Source organism: Peromyscus maniculatus, chromosome 11, assembly GCF_049852395.1.
Source record: "Peromyscus maniculatus bairdii isolate BWxNUB_F1_BW_parent chromosome 11, HU_Pman_BW_mat_3.1, whole genome shotgun sequence".
NCBI classification, from domain to species: domain Eukaryota; kingdom Metazoa; phylum Chordata; class Mammalia; order Rodentia; family Cricetidae; genus Peromyscus; species Peromyscus maniculatus.
In genome coordinates this window covers 47,951,991-47,967,576 of record NC_134862.1, presented here as the reverse complement: position 1 = coordinate 47,967,576, position 15,586 = coordinate 47,951,991, and positions in this window count along the sequence as shown.

Here is a 15,586-nt window from a genome sequence, read left to right as displayed (position 1 = left end):
GTTTATTTTTTCTTCAGATGTTTTCAATATATCCCCTATTTAACATTTTGAGCAATTTGATTATTACATGACTTATGATAGTTTTCTTCAAGATTTTCTGTGATGGACTCTCACTAAATTTCTTGTATATATCTGCTTTATGTTATTTATCACATATGAAAATTTGCATCCATTATTTCTGTTTTCCTGCTTGCCTCATTCTGAGGATTAAATGCATTTTTACTTAATTTTTTTCATGCTCTATCAATTACATATCAATTTTCAAAATCAATTTTTCTTTGTGTTTTCACTTTTAAATTTTTAATTTCTGTAGGTGTAAGTTCAGTAGTGAATAACCATTAGTCTAAGGATATTTTTAAAAATCACATTAATTTTAGTTTTTATTTGAGCTGGTTTTTATATTAACCATAGCTCTACACTTTTATTATTTACAATGAGCCTCACTATGTAGCCCAGGGTATAAACACTACCCTTTAATAAATACGGGTTATTTTATATAATCCATACATAAAGCTCTACTGGAAGGCAAAGGCATTGAAATATCTCAATGGAATAATTACAAATATGAAAAAACAAAGATGTAAAATAAATAGTGGGGCTTAAAACACACAGCATTTTTTACACAATATGCTGCAGTTTAAAAGGTACACCTGTTAGTACGGAAAAACATACAAAAATGAGATATAATAAGATCATTTTAAATAAAAAGCAAATAGGGTTTAGTTATGTGCCTGTTACTAAGAGTGGTGGTAAGGTGTGACATAGGGATTTTGTCACGCAGTGGGCAAGATAATGTAGGATACACAGCCTTGTACTTATTTTTAAAAGATTCTCTGTAACATGAGGAGTGTTCGATAAGCTCTCTAAAAATAGCTTCTGCTGTGCAGATTCTTAAAGGAAGAAAAACTTGCTTGTCGACATTTTATAACTAGTGAATGCAACTGAGGGATGATATTGTCTAGACCTCAGAGTGCCAATCATAGACAGAAATAGCAAAAATCTCATTGCAAGGGTCAAGGTTAATTAAGACATTGTACTTTGAACAGCTGACCTCGGAGTAAGTGTAGTGACAAGGGATTATCTCCAATTAGTGAATTAATTCTGAAGACAATTACCTACGCATGGATTATTTAGTTTACCATGAGTAAAATTTAGAGATCAGACTGTGGCACAAATGACGAACAGGGAAATGTCTAAAGAAAAGCCTCCTGCAGGGCCAGGAATGAGAAAATCCAATTAATTCCTGGAGAATACACTTTTGTTAATACCCTAGTGAGGATAAATGGAAAGTGATACAGAAAATATGATTGTTAAAATTGTGTATTATCTCTAGAAAACAGTGGGCATATTTTTATATTTACATAAATTATCAAACCAGATGTATTATTTCATATCAAGTCATCTTTTATTCTGACAAACAATATTATTAGTTTTACATAAATTAATAGTAAAATAGTAACCTTCAAGTAAGACCTTAAAATGGTAAAATTGCAGTTCTAATCAACACTTTTTAAAAATTTTTGATATTTAAGTAGGAATATCATTTTAAACTGTAGACTTTTCCACATATACTATTTCAGTGATAACATGACTGCAGCTAGCCAGTTCTATTTTGTCACATTGTCCTCCATAATAATCACAATGTCAGGATGGTCAGAAAGGCCTTGGGGATGATTCCCACGAAAGGGAAGGGCTCATTCACTACTGTAACATTTTCAGGAATCCTCATAATATCGACTCAACTTTCCAAAATCCATTCCTTCACTAAATTCACACACATACATGGGGCTGAAGGCAGCAAACACTATTGTCTAAGTATATGATGCTAACCAAACAGTTATGGTCCCTTCCTGAGAAGTTCTTAGTATCTTCGAATGTGGTCCATGGTAAGGAGTTTGAGAGTTCCACCGAGGATGGTCATTACACGTTTTAAGCAAGGAGGAAAAATAAAATCTGACTTTTATTTCATTTTCCCATTTTCTTTATTGTTTTCTCTCTCTCTCTCTCTCTCTCTCTCTCTCTCTCTCTCTCTCTCTCTCTCTCTCTCTCTCTCTGTGTGTATGTGTGTGTGTGTTTGTATGTGTTGCTAAGGCTAGTGCTCTGTCATTAATGTAAGCCTCCAGCCCCCAATTTACACTTTTTAAAGACCTCCTTTAGCTATTTTTAATTATATCATGAAAGTATTATAGAGAACTAATAATATGAGTGAGAAAATCAGCTACTGCAATGTCCAAAACAAAAATGGAGACAGCTTGAGCTGGAAATGAAGTAAAGGAAAACAGACAGGCTTCAGATACAGCTTTAACGGGAAATTAACTGGACATGGAGAAGAAAATGTGGCAAGGATGAAATTTTAAGGTGAAAAGCCTCAAGATTGGGATCCTCTTTGTTCTGAAATGAAAAGTTAATCTTACAGTAATTAAACACTGGCATTAGAAGAAAATACAAAGGTATAACAATAGTCAACATTAATTTATCAATACCACCAAGAATGAGGTGGAGAAGGAGGAAGAAGAAGAAGAGTATGAGAAGGAGGAGAAAGACATAAAAACCAGGAGAACTTCTTGGTATAGTGGCCAATATATTTTAAGTTTTTCATTGAAACATAATAAAGAGACCGAAATTGAGAAATCTCACAGTAATCAAAAGAGAACACCCAAACTCAATAATCAAAGAAGACACCCAAACTGGAAGGATTTGAGGGGAAGTTAGATGATCTGTCTTCTCCATAAAAGGATAGTTATCATTTTGTGACTGGTGATGGGTGAATTCCAAGATGTAAGTAATAAACTTCCCTTGAATCATGTCACTGTGGGTGGGAAGCTTGTGTCGGCCCCAGGTAGTGTGATGTTGCTATCTAATGATAGTTTCATAACTCCTCATCCTTTACCACCCACAGTGAATTATGAAAAAGTCAGCTACTTCCCTTTTTGGCTACCCCTGTGTCTCCAGCCTCTCAAGGGGACTTATTATTACCAGGAATGGGCACATGAGCCCAGGCTTCTGCTGCAGGAGCTTTGAGAAAGGGTACTTCCTACCTGGCAAGGGAGATGTGCTACCTGTCCTTCCTGTGCCTCTTCCTTTTTCCTCTAGCTCCCTTTTCCCTTTCCTTTCCTATTCTTTCTCATGCTCCACTGTGGGAATGCTTTGCTTTCTCCCCTGGCCTTCTGACATGTGATCCTTGAGTCACCAATCTGACTTTCGTAACATAGTCTCTACTCAAATGTGAATAAGCCTGACATCATACTTGGTTGGATCAGTACTTTAGTCTGTTTTCTGCTTTCATAACAGAATATTCAACGCTGGATAATTTTATAGAGAACAAAAATTTATTTTCTCATAGTTCATGAGACTGGGAAGTCCAAGATCAAGTACACCCAATGAGAGCTTTCTTGATATGTTCTAGTGCTGTGGATAGACAGGTAGGAGAGAAAGGGAATGGTTTGAATATTCTCAAAGGTGGCAGAGGTCTGATACCATGAACACCTTCCCAAAGCCTTTGCCTAACAACATTGCTCACTGACAATTGAAATTCTAAAGCGCTCATTTAAGAGGAACATTCTTGTCGTGGAAGCCAATACAATATGGGCAAAACTGATGAATTATTTCCTGGTGCCAACATCAAAAAGCTCTATAGAGTCACAAAACACCAAACTAAGAATTTGATGAGTCTGAACCACAAGTTACTGACTCCAAGGCTATCATTGTTTCTTCCACTCTTTTATTCTTTGAGGGGCTCACCACCCAGCTCCCAAATAAATACACAAAGTCTTATTTATGAATACCCAGCCTCAAGATTGCCTTAATTCTAGTCAGCTTTTCTGAAATTATCCTGTCTTTCTTTTGCCTCTGACTTTTTCCTTTCTTTACTTCTTCGTGGCTGGCTGTGAAGCTGGGTGGCTGGCCCCTGGGTCCTCCTCTCCTTCTGCTTTCACTCCTACCTTCTCTCTTTTTCTCCTTCTATTTATTCTCTCAGCCTGGCAGCCCCACCTACCCCTCTTCTGGTGAGCTGTTGGCTGTTTGGCTATTTTTGAACCAATCTTGTGTTTTAGACTGGCAAAGTAATACAGTTTCACAGAGTTAAACAAATCCAACACAAAGAAATGCAGCACATCTTTGACATCATTAAGCAAATATTCCACAGCATAAACAAATGTAACACATCTTAATCTACTAATCTACAACACAATGTTCTTTTTTCCTTTTTTATTCTTTTACTCTTCTTTCCTTTTTTATTCTTTATATATATGTATATATAGAATAAAATATATTATATATTTACCTGTTTCCAGAGTCACTGATAACATAACATTTGCAGCCAAATAAAATGCCCACTGGAACAGTTCCTGACATAACTTGAAAAGTAACAGAAAAGATTCTTTTTACATATTTTTGAGGTCAAGAATGAAGCCTCAACATCAGGAGTTAGTAAAGAACCTTCATTCTGTTTGAATAAGAATTTGAATACATGTAAGGTGGAACTAGGAACAAATAAAGCTGCAGGTGACCACTCTGTACACCACATAGAGGGTCTGCTATCTTCTAGTCAGTTCCCTTTTTAAAAGATTTTATTTTTTAATTCATGAATGTCTGATGTATACATGCATACATGTGGGTGCCCACAGAGGCCAGAACAAGACCATGTATCTCCTGGGACTGCAGTTCCAGGCAATTGTGAGCCTCTTGATGTGAGAGCTGAAAACCAAACTTGGGTCCTCTGGAAGAGCAGCAAGCACTTCTAACTGTTAAGCTCATTTCTCCAGCCACTTTCCTAGTGTGTTGCATTACAGGTTAGCTAATGTCAACTGTGGATTCTTCCATCCTTTGGGCACATTCCTAACCAATGTTTGACATTAGACAATTAAATAATAAATAGCTTTTATAGTTGAAGATACTTGCAGCTATGTTTCTAACCCTGGTCCAGAAACCCAAACAGGAACTCTGAGAATCACTGTTGTTCCCTATCAAGCCTGAATTGTTCTCACCTCACAGTTGCTAGATCCAATGAAACGTGAGATCAAGGGTTACCTGATTCTGAGAGCAAGTTTTAAGAACTTGGGTTGGGTGGGGCGGCAGTGGTGCACGCCTTTAATCCTAGCACTGGGGAGGCAGAGCCAGGAGGATGACTATGAGTTCAAGGCCAGCCTGGTCTACAGAGCGAGATCCAGGACAGGCACCAAAACTACACGGAGAAACCCTGTCTTGGAAAACAAAACAAAACAAAAAACAAAATCAAACAAACAAGCAAAAAAGAACTTGGGTTGGCAGCATTCTCCAAGTTACATTTTTCTCTGCTACTCAATTTGGAAGGCATCTCCTCTGAGGAATTACACCAGGCCAAGAGACAAAGAGTTCCTGCCAATGCATGTTGGATAATTGGTACAAACAAGAAACTAACTTTTGCTCCCTATCTCTGAGATGATGCTGTTTTTGCCCTTTCCTTCACAAGCTGCCCGATCTTGACTCAACCCTCGCTACCCAGTGGCCTAACCCTCTTTTCCTCTGGTTAAGGAAATTACACAACCCAAACCAGCCCTGCAGGAGCTGCTCAGTAAAGATCTCTACTAGAACTCTAGGTATCCATAACAGCGTGTGTTTTGGAAAGCCCAAGTATAGAGGCTATGGTTTAGCCTCGTTTTTAATTTAATTTCTTTTTTTTTGTTGTTGTTGTTGTTTTTTTTTGTTTGTTTGTTTTTTCGAGACAGGGTTTCTCTGTGTAGCTTTGCGCCTTTCCTGGAACTCACTTGGTAGCCCAGGCTGGCCTCGAACTCACAGAGATCTGCCTGGCTCTGCCTCCCGAGTGCTGGGATTAAAGGCATGTGGTTTTCCTTCCCTCTCCTCTACCCTACTTCCCCTACCATCATGGTACACCCCCTTTTTGTTTTTCATTATAAAACAAACCTGATTCTAAGGGATAATAATAAAATATAATAAGAAAATGAAAGCAAACATGTGGGTATAGAAGACAAACAGAAGGAAAAGAGTGCCCCAAAGGCACAAGAAACAGATATAGATTCATTGTCTACACACTCAGGAATCCCATAAATACACTAAAATGGAAGCAATAATATAGATACAAAGGACTGGTAGGGTAAAAATAAATACATAAAATGGAAGAAAAATTAAAATTAAAAAAACTAACTGATACAACATTATGAGAATAGGAACCTCCTCTGATGCCCTTGAGTTCATTTTCTGTTGGCCATCTACTGCTGGGCATGCAGCCTACCCTTAAGAGTAGTTTTTTTCCCCCAGTGAGACTCCCTTGTAGAATACTAACTTTTCATTTGCAAGGGTTATCAATTGGAAATAGCTTCTGCATTAGGGCTGGGGGCACATGTCCACTTATTTAAGTTTTAGAACTCATATGGTGCAAACCTATGTGTACTGCCTCATCTCTGTGAATTCATGTGTGAGGCATCAGTCCTGCTTTGTTTAGAAGGCTTTGTATCCTTGTTGTCTGTCCTCCATCCTCTCTGGCTCTTACACTCCTTCTGCCTCCTCTTCTGCAAGGTTCCCTTGAGTCCTGAGGTGAGGGATTTGATGGGGTCATCCCATTTAGGACTGAGTGTTCAAAGGTCTCTCATTCTCTGCACTCACTGGCTGTGGGTCTCTATATTTGTTCCCATCTGCTGCATGAGGAATCTTATCTGACCCATGGCTGAGAAGGCAGTGATGTATGAGTATAGTAGAATGTCATTAGGAATCATTTTATTGCTACTTTTTTTTTCTATTTTTTTTTTTTTGGAAGAGTAGTGTTTGGTTTCCAGCTAGGTCACTGGGCTATCTCATCTCAAGGTTCTTGGTCACTAAAGCAGCATCCGATATGGGGTCCATCTCACCGAGTGGACCTTAAATAAAATCAGATCTTGGCTGGCTACTCCACAATCTTTGTGCCACCATTGCATTAGTGTATTTTGGAGGCAGCACACCACTGTAGCTGGCTTGGTATTTACATTTCTCCTTTGGTAGTGTGCAGAGTACTTTCTGATATCAAGAACACTAGTCAGTAGCAGTGAACGCTGGGATTCCGCTAGGTGTGGCCACTGGGGTTTCCTGGTACAATGTGTTTCTAGGTGTTGGGACCTGACAATTAGGGTTGGGAATGGGCTAGAAAGGATGTGTGGCTGAGGGGGTCCAAAGGAAGGAGGAAAGCAGGGTGTTCCTCCAGGATCTGTGTAGTTCCCTGGGAATGTGGGGAGAGAGTGAAGAGAGGCCACGGCAGGTAGTCTGCTACAGAGCTGAGGATGAGACTGGGGCATTGTATTTGGAGGAGAGGATGGGAAGATCTAAGCTTGCTTTGCTGGCCTCTGCTTCTCAGGTAGGCTTTTCAGGGGGTTGCCCAGGGAATGCCTGCTGGAGGTGGATCCAGAGACAAAGGGATGAGTGGGGAGGAAGGCTAGGGAAGATCTGTGTGATCTGATTGGCTGGAGATGGGAGCCCAGAGGAAGGCTGCAGCAGCTGTTCTGGTGCAGAGCTGGGGCTGAGACTGGGGAACTGGATCTGGGAGAAAGGAAGGAGAGGTCGCCAGAGCTACAGTTAGCCTACCTGCATCCTTGTCATTTTTTTTTTTCATCTTTGAGGAAATGGGAGATATCATTTTAAAATGCTAAGAATCACATGTGCTAAAACTAAGGGAGACATTCCCACTGGACTCATTCTCTTCACTTCTGCACAAGAGATGCGGGGTCTTAAGTGCTATCTTTTTAAAAATTACTGGCTCAAAGCACATTGTATTTCTACACTAGTAACTCCCAAAATATGGCTGCATAGTTGGGAATTAGTAGATTTCCTTGTGCATCTTAATTTTCAGTGAAGTCAGTGAAAGGGTTTTATACGTTTGAAAACAAGGACAGCCATGAGGATCTACCAGCTTTTCTGTCCTCTATGGATATAGTTCTAGGAGAAACCGCTGGAGAGGCCCCAGGCTCTGGAGACAGAGCCCATCATTAAATATTTGCTGGCACTCTGTCTTAGCCCCCAAGAAGGCTCTTGGGGGAATTCTTTCAAGTCTCTCACTGAGTCTCTTTAATTTGTCTCATTGAGAAATTATTGTACCGAAGAATTCTAAGTTCCAACCACTGAATGACATTTAATCATTAACTAAGCTAACAGAGTAGGGTCAGCCCACTTAAAAATAATATAATGTCTGTAGTGAGCCATTTGTAAAACAGAAATTAAACCAACATGTTGAATTGTGTATGTAAATTGTTGACTATTTTCACTAACTTTTTAATATCATTACTTTTGAAACTCTATTTTAGTGTTAACAAACAATGATAATCTAAGGCAACAATCAGAAACAGGAGATGTGTTTTATAGTGAATAATTCATTGTGAAGTTTTGTCTTCCCAGTTTGAGTCACAGATGGAGTGAAGTATTAGTAAAGGGGTACTAAAGCAGATTGTGGTCTCTAACAAACTGTTCTTCTGGGTTCTTAGATATTTCCAGTATTATTTAGGGTGTTTATATGATTTAAAACTATTTAAAAATATCAACACAGAATTAAACTTGAGATATATATAAGTCCCAAGTTCTTACATTAAGGCATGTCATTCTTCCTAAAGAAAAGATGAGGCCATCCACTGCAACTGTCTTTTTCATGTTCTCAAATGGAGTGGCAGACCTCAGAACGCCCATCCCTCAGATGGTACTGCACTGGCTTCTATTTTGAGATTTAACACTCTACACAGTGAAAAGCAGAAAACATGAGCTTATCTCCAGATTAAACACAGACAAAAATAAGTGAGGATGTGAGCCTATTATGGATCATTATGTTCACTAAAATTAATTTAGTCAGTGTAATTCCTCCAATATTTTAGACCACAAGCATTAGTAAAATGAAAAAGGCCTGTCCATGAAACAATTCAATGTTAAATCTCACTTTTCATCCTTTTTTCCCCCTTTTATCTCAGTAACATTTGTTATGGTTGATCCATCCTTATTTTATGTATGTGTTTACCTTGTTAAATGTGTTTGTTCCACATTTCTGGTTTTTCTTATCGCACTGGCTACTCGTTCTTAGGTTCTTGCTGATTCAACTTCAAACCCTTAGGCTTTAAAGTTTAACAGGCACTAGAGCTAGTTTTTGGATTTCCTTAATTTCCTACTCCCCAAGGATCTCTATACAACACTCTATGTGCTCCGGTGGCTCTAAAATGTTTCTTTTCTTTTATATGTAATCCACAGCATGAGATGGACTGCTACGTGCATGAAGGAGAAAACTGAAGAGGAGGGGAAAGAAAACAATTATGGAAAGTAGACAGGGAGAGGAAAGAAGAGAAGAAGGAAGAGGAGCAAATCATAAACCCGATGTCTTTCTAAGTGCACATCATAATATTTACTGGCACATGAGGAAACTATTCACATTAAATCCAGGGAAAGAACCACTTAAGAGGACAGGACACAGTTTCCGGCATTCCCACAGAGATGGGAACACAGCCAGTTCTGACCTGGAAAAATGGGCAGACTTACAACACGGAGTGCACTGGTAAAGTACTCAGAATGTTTCCTTGGGTAAAGGATGATAGTTACTACCTCTGGGCCAGGCACTGATTGGTCTGACCTGACCCATGTTCAAGTGTACTCAAGAATGTAAAATTGTTTCTAAGTAGCTATATTCTAGAATAAAGTGTAAGAATCTGCGGGAATACAAAGGCATTCAGCTTTCAATAGGGTAAATTCATCTAGAATCAAGGAAAAACCAATTACATAGACAAAGAAGAAAAAAAAATAATGCGACATAGCAAGAAAAAGCCAAGGGTGACTCAGTTGGAACTGACCAGAGCTGATGCAGATGGTAGAGTTAGCAAATAAGGAAAAAAATTCTTAGAATGATTTATAAACACACACCATGTATTAAAATGTAAGAGGCACAAAAACAAATGCGCAGGGGTAAAAATTCCAAAGACTGAAGTAAAATCATTAGAAGTTCATTCTACATATTCAAAAAGTAAGCAGCCTCATGGGCCAGGTATGATGGTCAAGCATCACTCACTTGACTTCCATAAGAAATCAGTGCCATTTTCAAACAAACCATCTCATAAAATCAAAATGCAGTTAATAAAAATATTAACAACAAATGGATCATACGCTTTAATAATATAAAGAACATATTGATTTACTTTGGGAGAATTCTATGTGATATCATCTGTCAGAGGTTGCTCTGGTAATATTTTTCTTTAAACATCTTGAGTAACTGGCTTCTTGTTACCTAATCACAGATGAAAAATCATCAGCACCCAGGTCTCCTTATTTCAAGGCCCAGCTTTCCCATAAGTACTCTGAAGAGCGGTTCGGGGAAGTGAGAAGACTGTATGAAACCCAAACAAAACTCTTTTTTACGTGATGAGTGTTTGCCTCCACGTATGCATGTGCATTGTCTGTGTGCCTGGTGCCTGTGGAGACCAGAAAAGGGCACCAGATACCCTGGAACTGGAGTTAAAGGTAATTCTGTGGATGTTGGGAACTTGAGTCCTCTGAAAGATCCAACACGCTCTCAACCTCTGAGCCATCTCTCTAGCCCCTCTCTTACTACTCTTAGGCCATAAAAAATGATGTTTTCCTATCAGATGGCTTCCTCTGAATGTCATAACTGTTAATAACCCTGATGAAAATTGAATGTATTTAGTCACAGAGAGTTGTCTTTTGGGGAAGATGTAAATCCATCTTGTTTTGTAGCTTCACTCTTTTCTAGTAGAAAATGTAAAATGTTCTCCCCAAATCCAGCACATAATCAAGTGGCAAATACTTGATGCTCTATCCCATCAGTCTTTTAACCAGAAACAGTTTTATCCTTCAAGAGACACTGGTAATGAGTGGGGAAATGTTGTTTTTCACATTGGGGTAAGGAGGGCCATCCCTCAGTACCTGCTAGGGGCCTGACTAACATATCGCAATGTGGAGAACAGACTTTAAAGAACTCCCCAACCAAGTGCACCAGAAGTAAGAAGACAAACGTTAAATTGAACAAAATCCATCGTACGAAATAATCAGAATGTGAATTTCTGTGTAAAAAGTAAAACTTAATGAGTAATCATCTTGTTTTTCACGTGTATCGAAAATTTCAGTTGTCAACATCCACTTTAAAAGCTACTCTGAATGACCAAGTCTGATAAACAGAAAATACTTGGAAGGAGGTGGCGGCATAGGGGGTGATTTGGGGCGACTTTGGCAGTGCACAAACACAAAGCCCCCTGTGAGCCCCTTTTGAAGAGGGCGAAGTGTGCATCAAGCCGTGTGTGCAGCTCATTAGTCCCCTAACTGGACTCTGTTCTTTACAAGAGAAACTTCCTCTGGGGTTGGAATGGGGGTAGAGGACCCTCAAGGGATGGGAGCGGGCGGGCAGTTTGCAAGTCTGAGAAATACAAATCTTTGAGGTAACTAAATTAAAAACATGCTATGAAGCTATAAACTCACTACTGAATCTGTGGCCTGGGGTCAGAATCCCCGCAGGAGCCCTGTTGCCTCAATGCCTGTGCTTGTTAACATTTCTGTAAGGAGCAGCCCAGCGAAGTCAGCTCAGAGCAGGACTCTGTGAGGCCACATCAAAAATGACAACAGGCGGGCCGGTGGGATGAAGCAGCGGTGGGAGGTTCACCCTGGGTGAGGATTCTGCCATGGCACACCCCAGGAAAGTAGCAAGGACAAATGTAAATGTCCTGTCTCATTGAAAATCACTTTGGACTACACAAAGCCTATTCTTTCTTACTTGAAAAGCTACTGATCTTTGCATTCATATGTGTAAGAGATGGAGATTTTTGAAGGACCACAGAATAACCCACTGACAATTCTTGTGTGTGTTTTTCTCCATACTGATTAGAGGATGCTGGCTTAGTTCCATCCCCCACCCCCAACCCTGAGAGCATACCTCTTTCTTCGATGACTTCACAACTGTCTTTCATAGCTATGGCAAAAGAATAGAAACAATGTCGAAAGTGTTCTATGGAAATCACATGTGGGTATAAATCAGTATTGGTAAAGAATATCGACCAGGTCTTTTTAATTTCTTTTGGTGCTGTGGATAGAACCTAGGGCCTTATCCACACTAGGCATTCTGAACTGGACTCCACTCACAGCTCTAAAGTCCTATTGCCCATCTTAGGAGTTGCAACAGGGGGCAGTTTTCCTGCCAAGATGGCATGGTCAATATTTGGAGACAGGTCCAGGTCAGCAGGGCTGCTTAAGATCTTGAAATGTACAAGACAGGCCCCACAACAAAAACGGAAGTGGTGCTCAAACTAAGAAACAGTGGCCATCATATTAATAACGTTGGGCACACAACTGGCGCTCCATGCTCATGGTTTTTAAGTTACTGACAAGTGGAGTAAATATTGTGTCAGTATAAAGGAAAAAATAGCAATAGAACTGATAACTCAGACTTTTTTCAGATTCTCTAGGCTTCTGTCAATGATGATGGTGTAGATCTTGAATACAAAAGTCATGGGGGATACATTTGCAAAGTACGTGAGCTTGAACACACTTTTGTTTTAATTAAGAAATTTTTTTTCATTCATTTTACACACCAATTAAAGATCCCCCTCTTCCTTCCTCCTGCCTCTCCCCCCAGCCTCCCCCTCTCACCCTACCCCCACTCCTCCCCTACAAGAAGGCAAGGCCTCCCATGGGGAGGCACATCCAGTAGAGGCAAGGGGCTTGAACACACTTCCTAAACAAAGACTTGGACTACCTAAACACAAAGTCATCACAGGGCCTCACACAAACCAGAAAAGGCAGGTTTAGCTCTATCATCAGCAATGTGGTGTGAAACCTCATTGCATCATTATTGTGATTATGTTAAACTTGGAAGTTCGAAATGCTCTAAGTAAATGTAAACTGTTACAACCTCAAAATGTTTATGAAACTAAATTAGCCTTAGGAAAACAATCATTTAATACTAGAAGTGAGTGCCATACCATAGCAGATTATTCTGGTTTTCTATGTGTATTCCTTTTAAATTGTCTGCCTATGTTTTCAAGTTTTAGGAGTTCCTACAGAAAAGCAAAAGGCTTGATTTAAAAATCACCTAAGAAAATACATATTCTACATCATTTTGATTAAAGGTTCCTGCATTGTTTCCTTGGGCTAAGTCAATTGGCTTTGTCCTATAATGCATTAAACTTAGCTACGGGGTTAGGGTTAATTAAGTAGGTTCCTGTGGTTATTGCTCATGTTCCGAACAGCCCCAGCATAGGGACTTTATGTGATGCATTCAACTTTCGCCGTGTTCTTACCTTTAATATTTATTTTTTCTTTTATATTTGCAAGTGTTAAAATTAACAAGGCTTTTGCCAAATTTAACAAGCTCTCATGTGACAGCTTCACTCACGCTTTGTACATAAAGGCTTTGTGCCAGTGAGGGGTGTACACACAGCAATCATCTGATTTCTACAGGGAGAGGCGTACTCCTCAGTTGCATAAAGTCCTCACGCCTGCCCCATATGCATCCCACACCCTGTGAAACACATCAACGGCACTTGCTTTGAAAACTTGGGAGTCAGTGCTAGAGAGCGGGCTCAGTAAACTAAGGAGGGCTTACTGCGCTTGCAGAGGACTTGAGTTCAGTTCCCAGCACGGAGATCAGGCAACTCACAGTCACCTATAACTAGGGGATCGGATGCCCTCTTCTGGCCTTCAAATGTACCCAAATACACACACACACACACACACACACACAAATAAATAAATAAATAAAAATAATAATAAAAATACACTTTTAAAAAGAATTAAACAACTTTTTTTTTTTTTTTTTTGCTACAGAAGGGAACAAAGATAAAGACCGTGGAATACAGTTCACTGAGTTTTCTTTCCTTCGCTTCCACCACAAGCTTCTACTTCTTCACCACCACATGCTCAACAGGAATGGGTAGCTAACCTGAATAGGCTTTACTGGCTGCTGACGACATATCTAGGGTGTAGATGCAGCCCTTGTCCAACAGGATCTGGTCAGTGTCTTCCTCCAGACGGAATTACAGATGGCACATAATGTCATGCATAGGCTGAGGCTCCTCCTCAACTGGAGTCTAAAAATGGGGAAGAAACCTCCTTTCCTGTTACATTTGTCTCTCAGCTCTTGTGTGACATCCATTTTGTGAAATAGTGAAGGAAACCTCAGGGAGAAATATGATGAAGGCAAGAAAGAGGGTAAAGTTCTAAGCAACGGCAGTAACCCATCGACCCCAGACTGGGGCTCTGGAAAAGATACAGGCCACTAGAAGAGAGGGATGGGGCCGTGGAGAAACAGCCCATGTCACTTAGCCTCCCTTACATCTGAAAATTCCATGCCTTACCAGTCTGAGTATGAATTCTGGTCCCTCTTCTACCTTTGTTAAAGGTAAAACCTGTGGGAAAGCCCCATACCTTCACCAAGGGCAAGCTCTTATTCTTAGCTAAGGAATATCCTCTATTTTGCTTTTCACCTTGGAGGTATGCACATACTCCAAAGCTTTTATTGCCTCTTTCTGTGCATACCATACCCCGATCTATCTGCTGCTATGCTTAATGGACGCTGTATTTTAATTGTAAGCTTTTCAAAAAGGACATGTGGGGAAAATGTTGTCATTTCCTTCTAACGCATAGCGCAATGTATTTATACAAACAAATGGCACATAAATGGTAATTTATATGTTTTTGTGAAATGCATTCAATAAATGATCGCAAGAGAATATTCACACATTTACAACTTATATCCTTAGTTCCTAGAACTCACTATTATCAAAAACATTCTGAGAGCCAGGTGGATCTCTGTGAGTTCCAGCCCAGCCTGATCTACACAAAGAGATCTAGGACAGGCACCAAAACTACACAGAGAAACCCTGCCTTGAAAAACCAAAATAAATAAATAAAGAAAGAAAGAACAAAGAGAAGTTTAAAAAAAAAAAAAAACCCAGGGCGGTGGTGTCGCACGCCTTTAATCCTAGCACTTGGAAGGCAGAGACAGGCGGATCTCTGAGTTTGAGCCAGCCTGGGCTACAAAAGTGAGTTCTAGGAAAGGCACAAAGCTACCACAGAGAAACCCTGTCTTGAAAAACCTAGAAAAAAAAAACATTTTGTTTTTAAAATTGTCAATACTATTGTGATGGTCCCATTAATTTATTTTAGCTGCCATGTTTGATTCTGTGAAATAAGTTTTATGTGGAAGAAAAATAGATGCTAGTGAAGTATTTATAGTAAGGTTTTAGCTGGATGTCAAGAATTCAGTCATTTAAGCAACTTATTTTTCAATTGCTTAATAATAATTTTGAAACAGAAAGGTTATTTGTTTGTTTTGAAACCACTGTGGCTGTCTTGGGGAGCATGCCTAAAGATTCAGGCTTTCGAACATACGTAAATTGAGAGCTGTTCCTGCACTTTGGTCTGCTCCCTTTCTGCTTCTCACTTTCTTCCACAGCAGGAGCCTAAAGCTTTTATGGTTCCGTTAGTCTGCTTTATCAAAAGGAATATAGGAGGATGCTACTTTTGCAAATTTTATAAGGACAAGACCACATAAACCCCTTCCTAGGATCTTGAAAGAGGCCCCTCTGAGCCTGGGGACCTGAAGTGCTTGAACTGCTTCCAGGTAACTATCTATGCTTCAGTTTCAAATTCA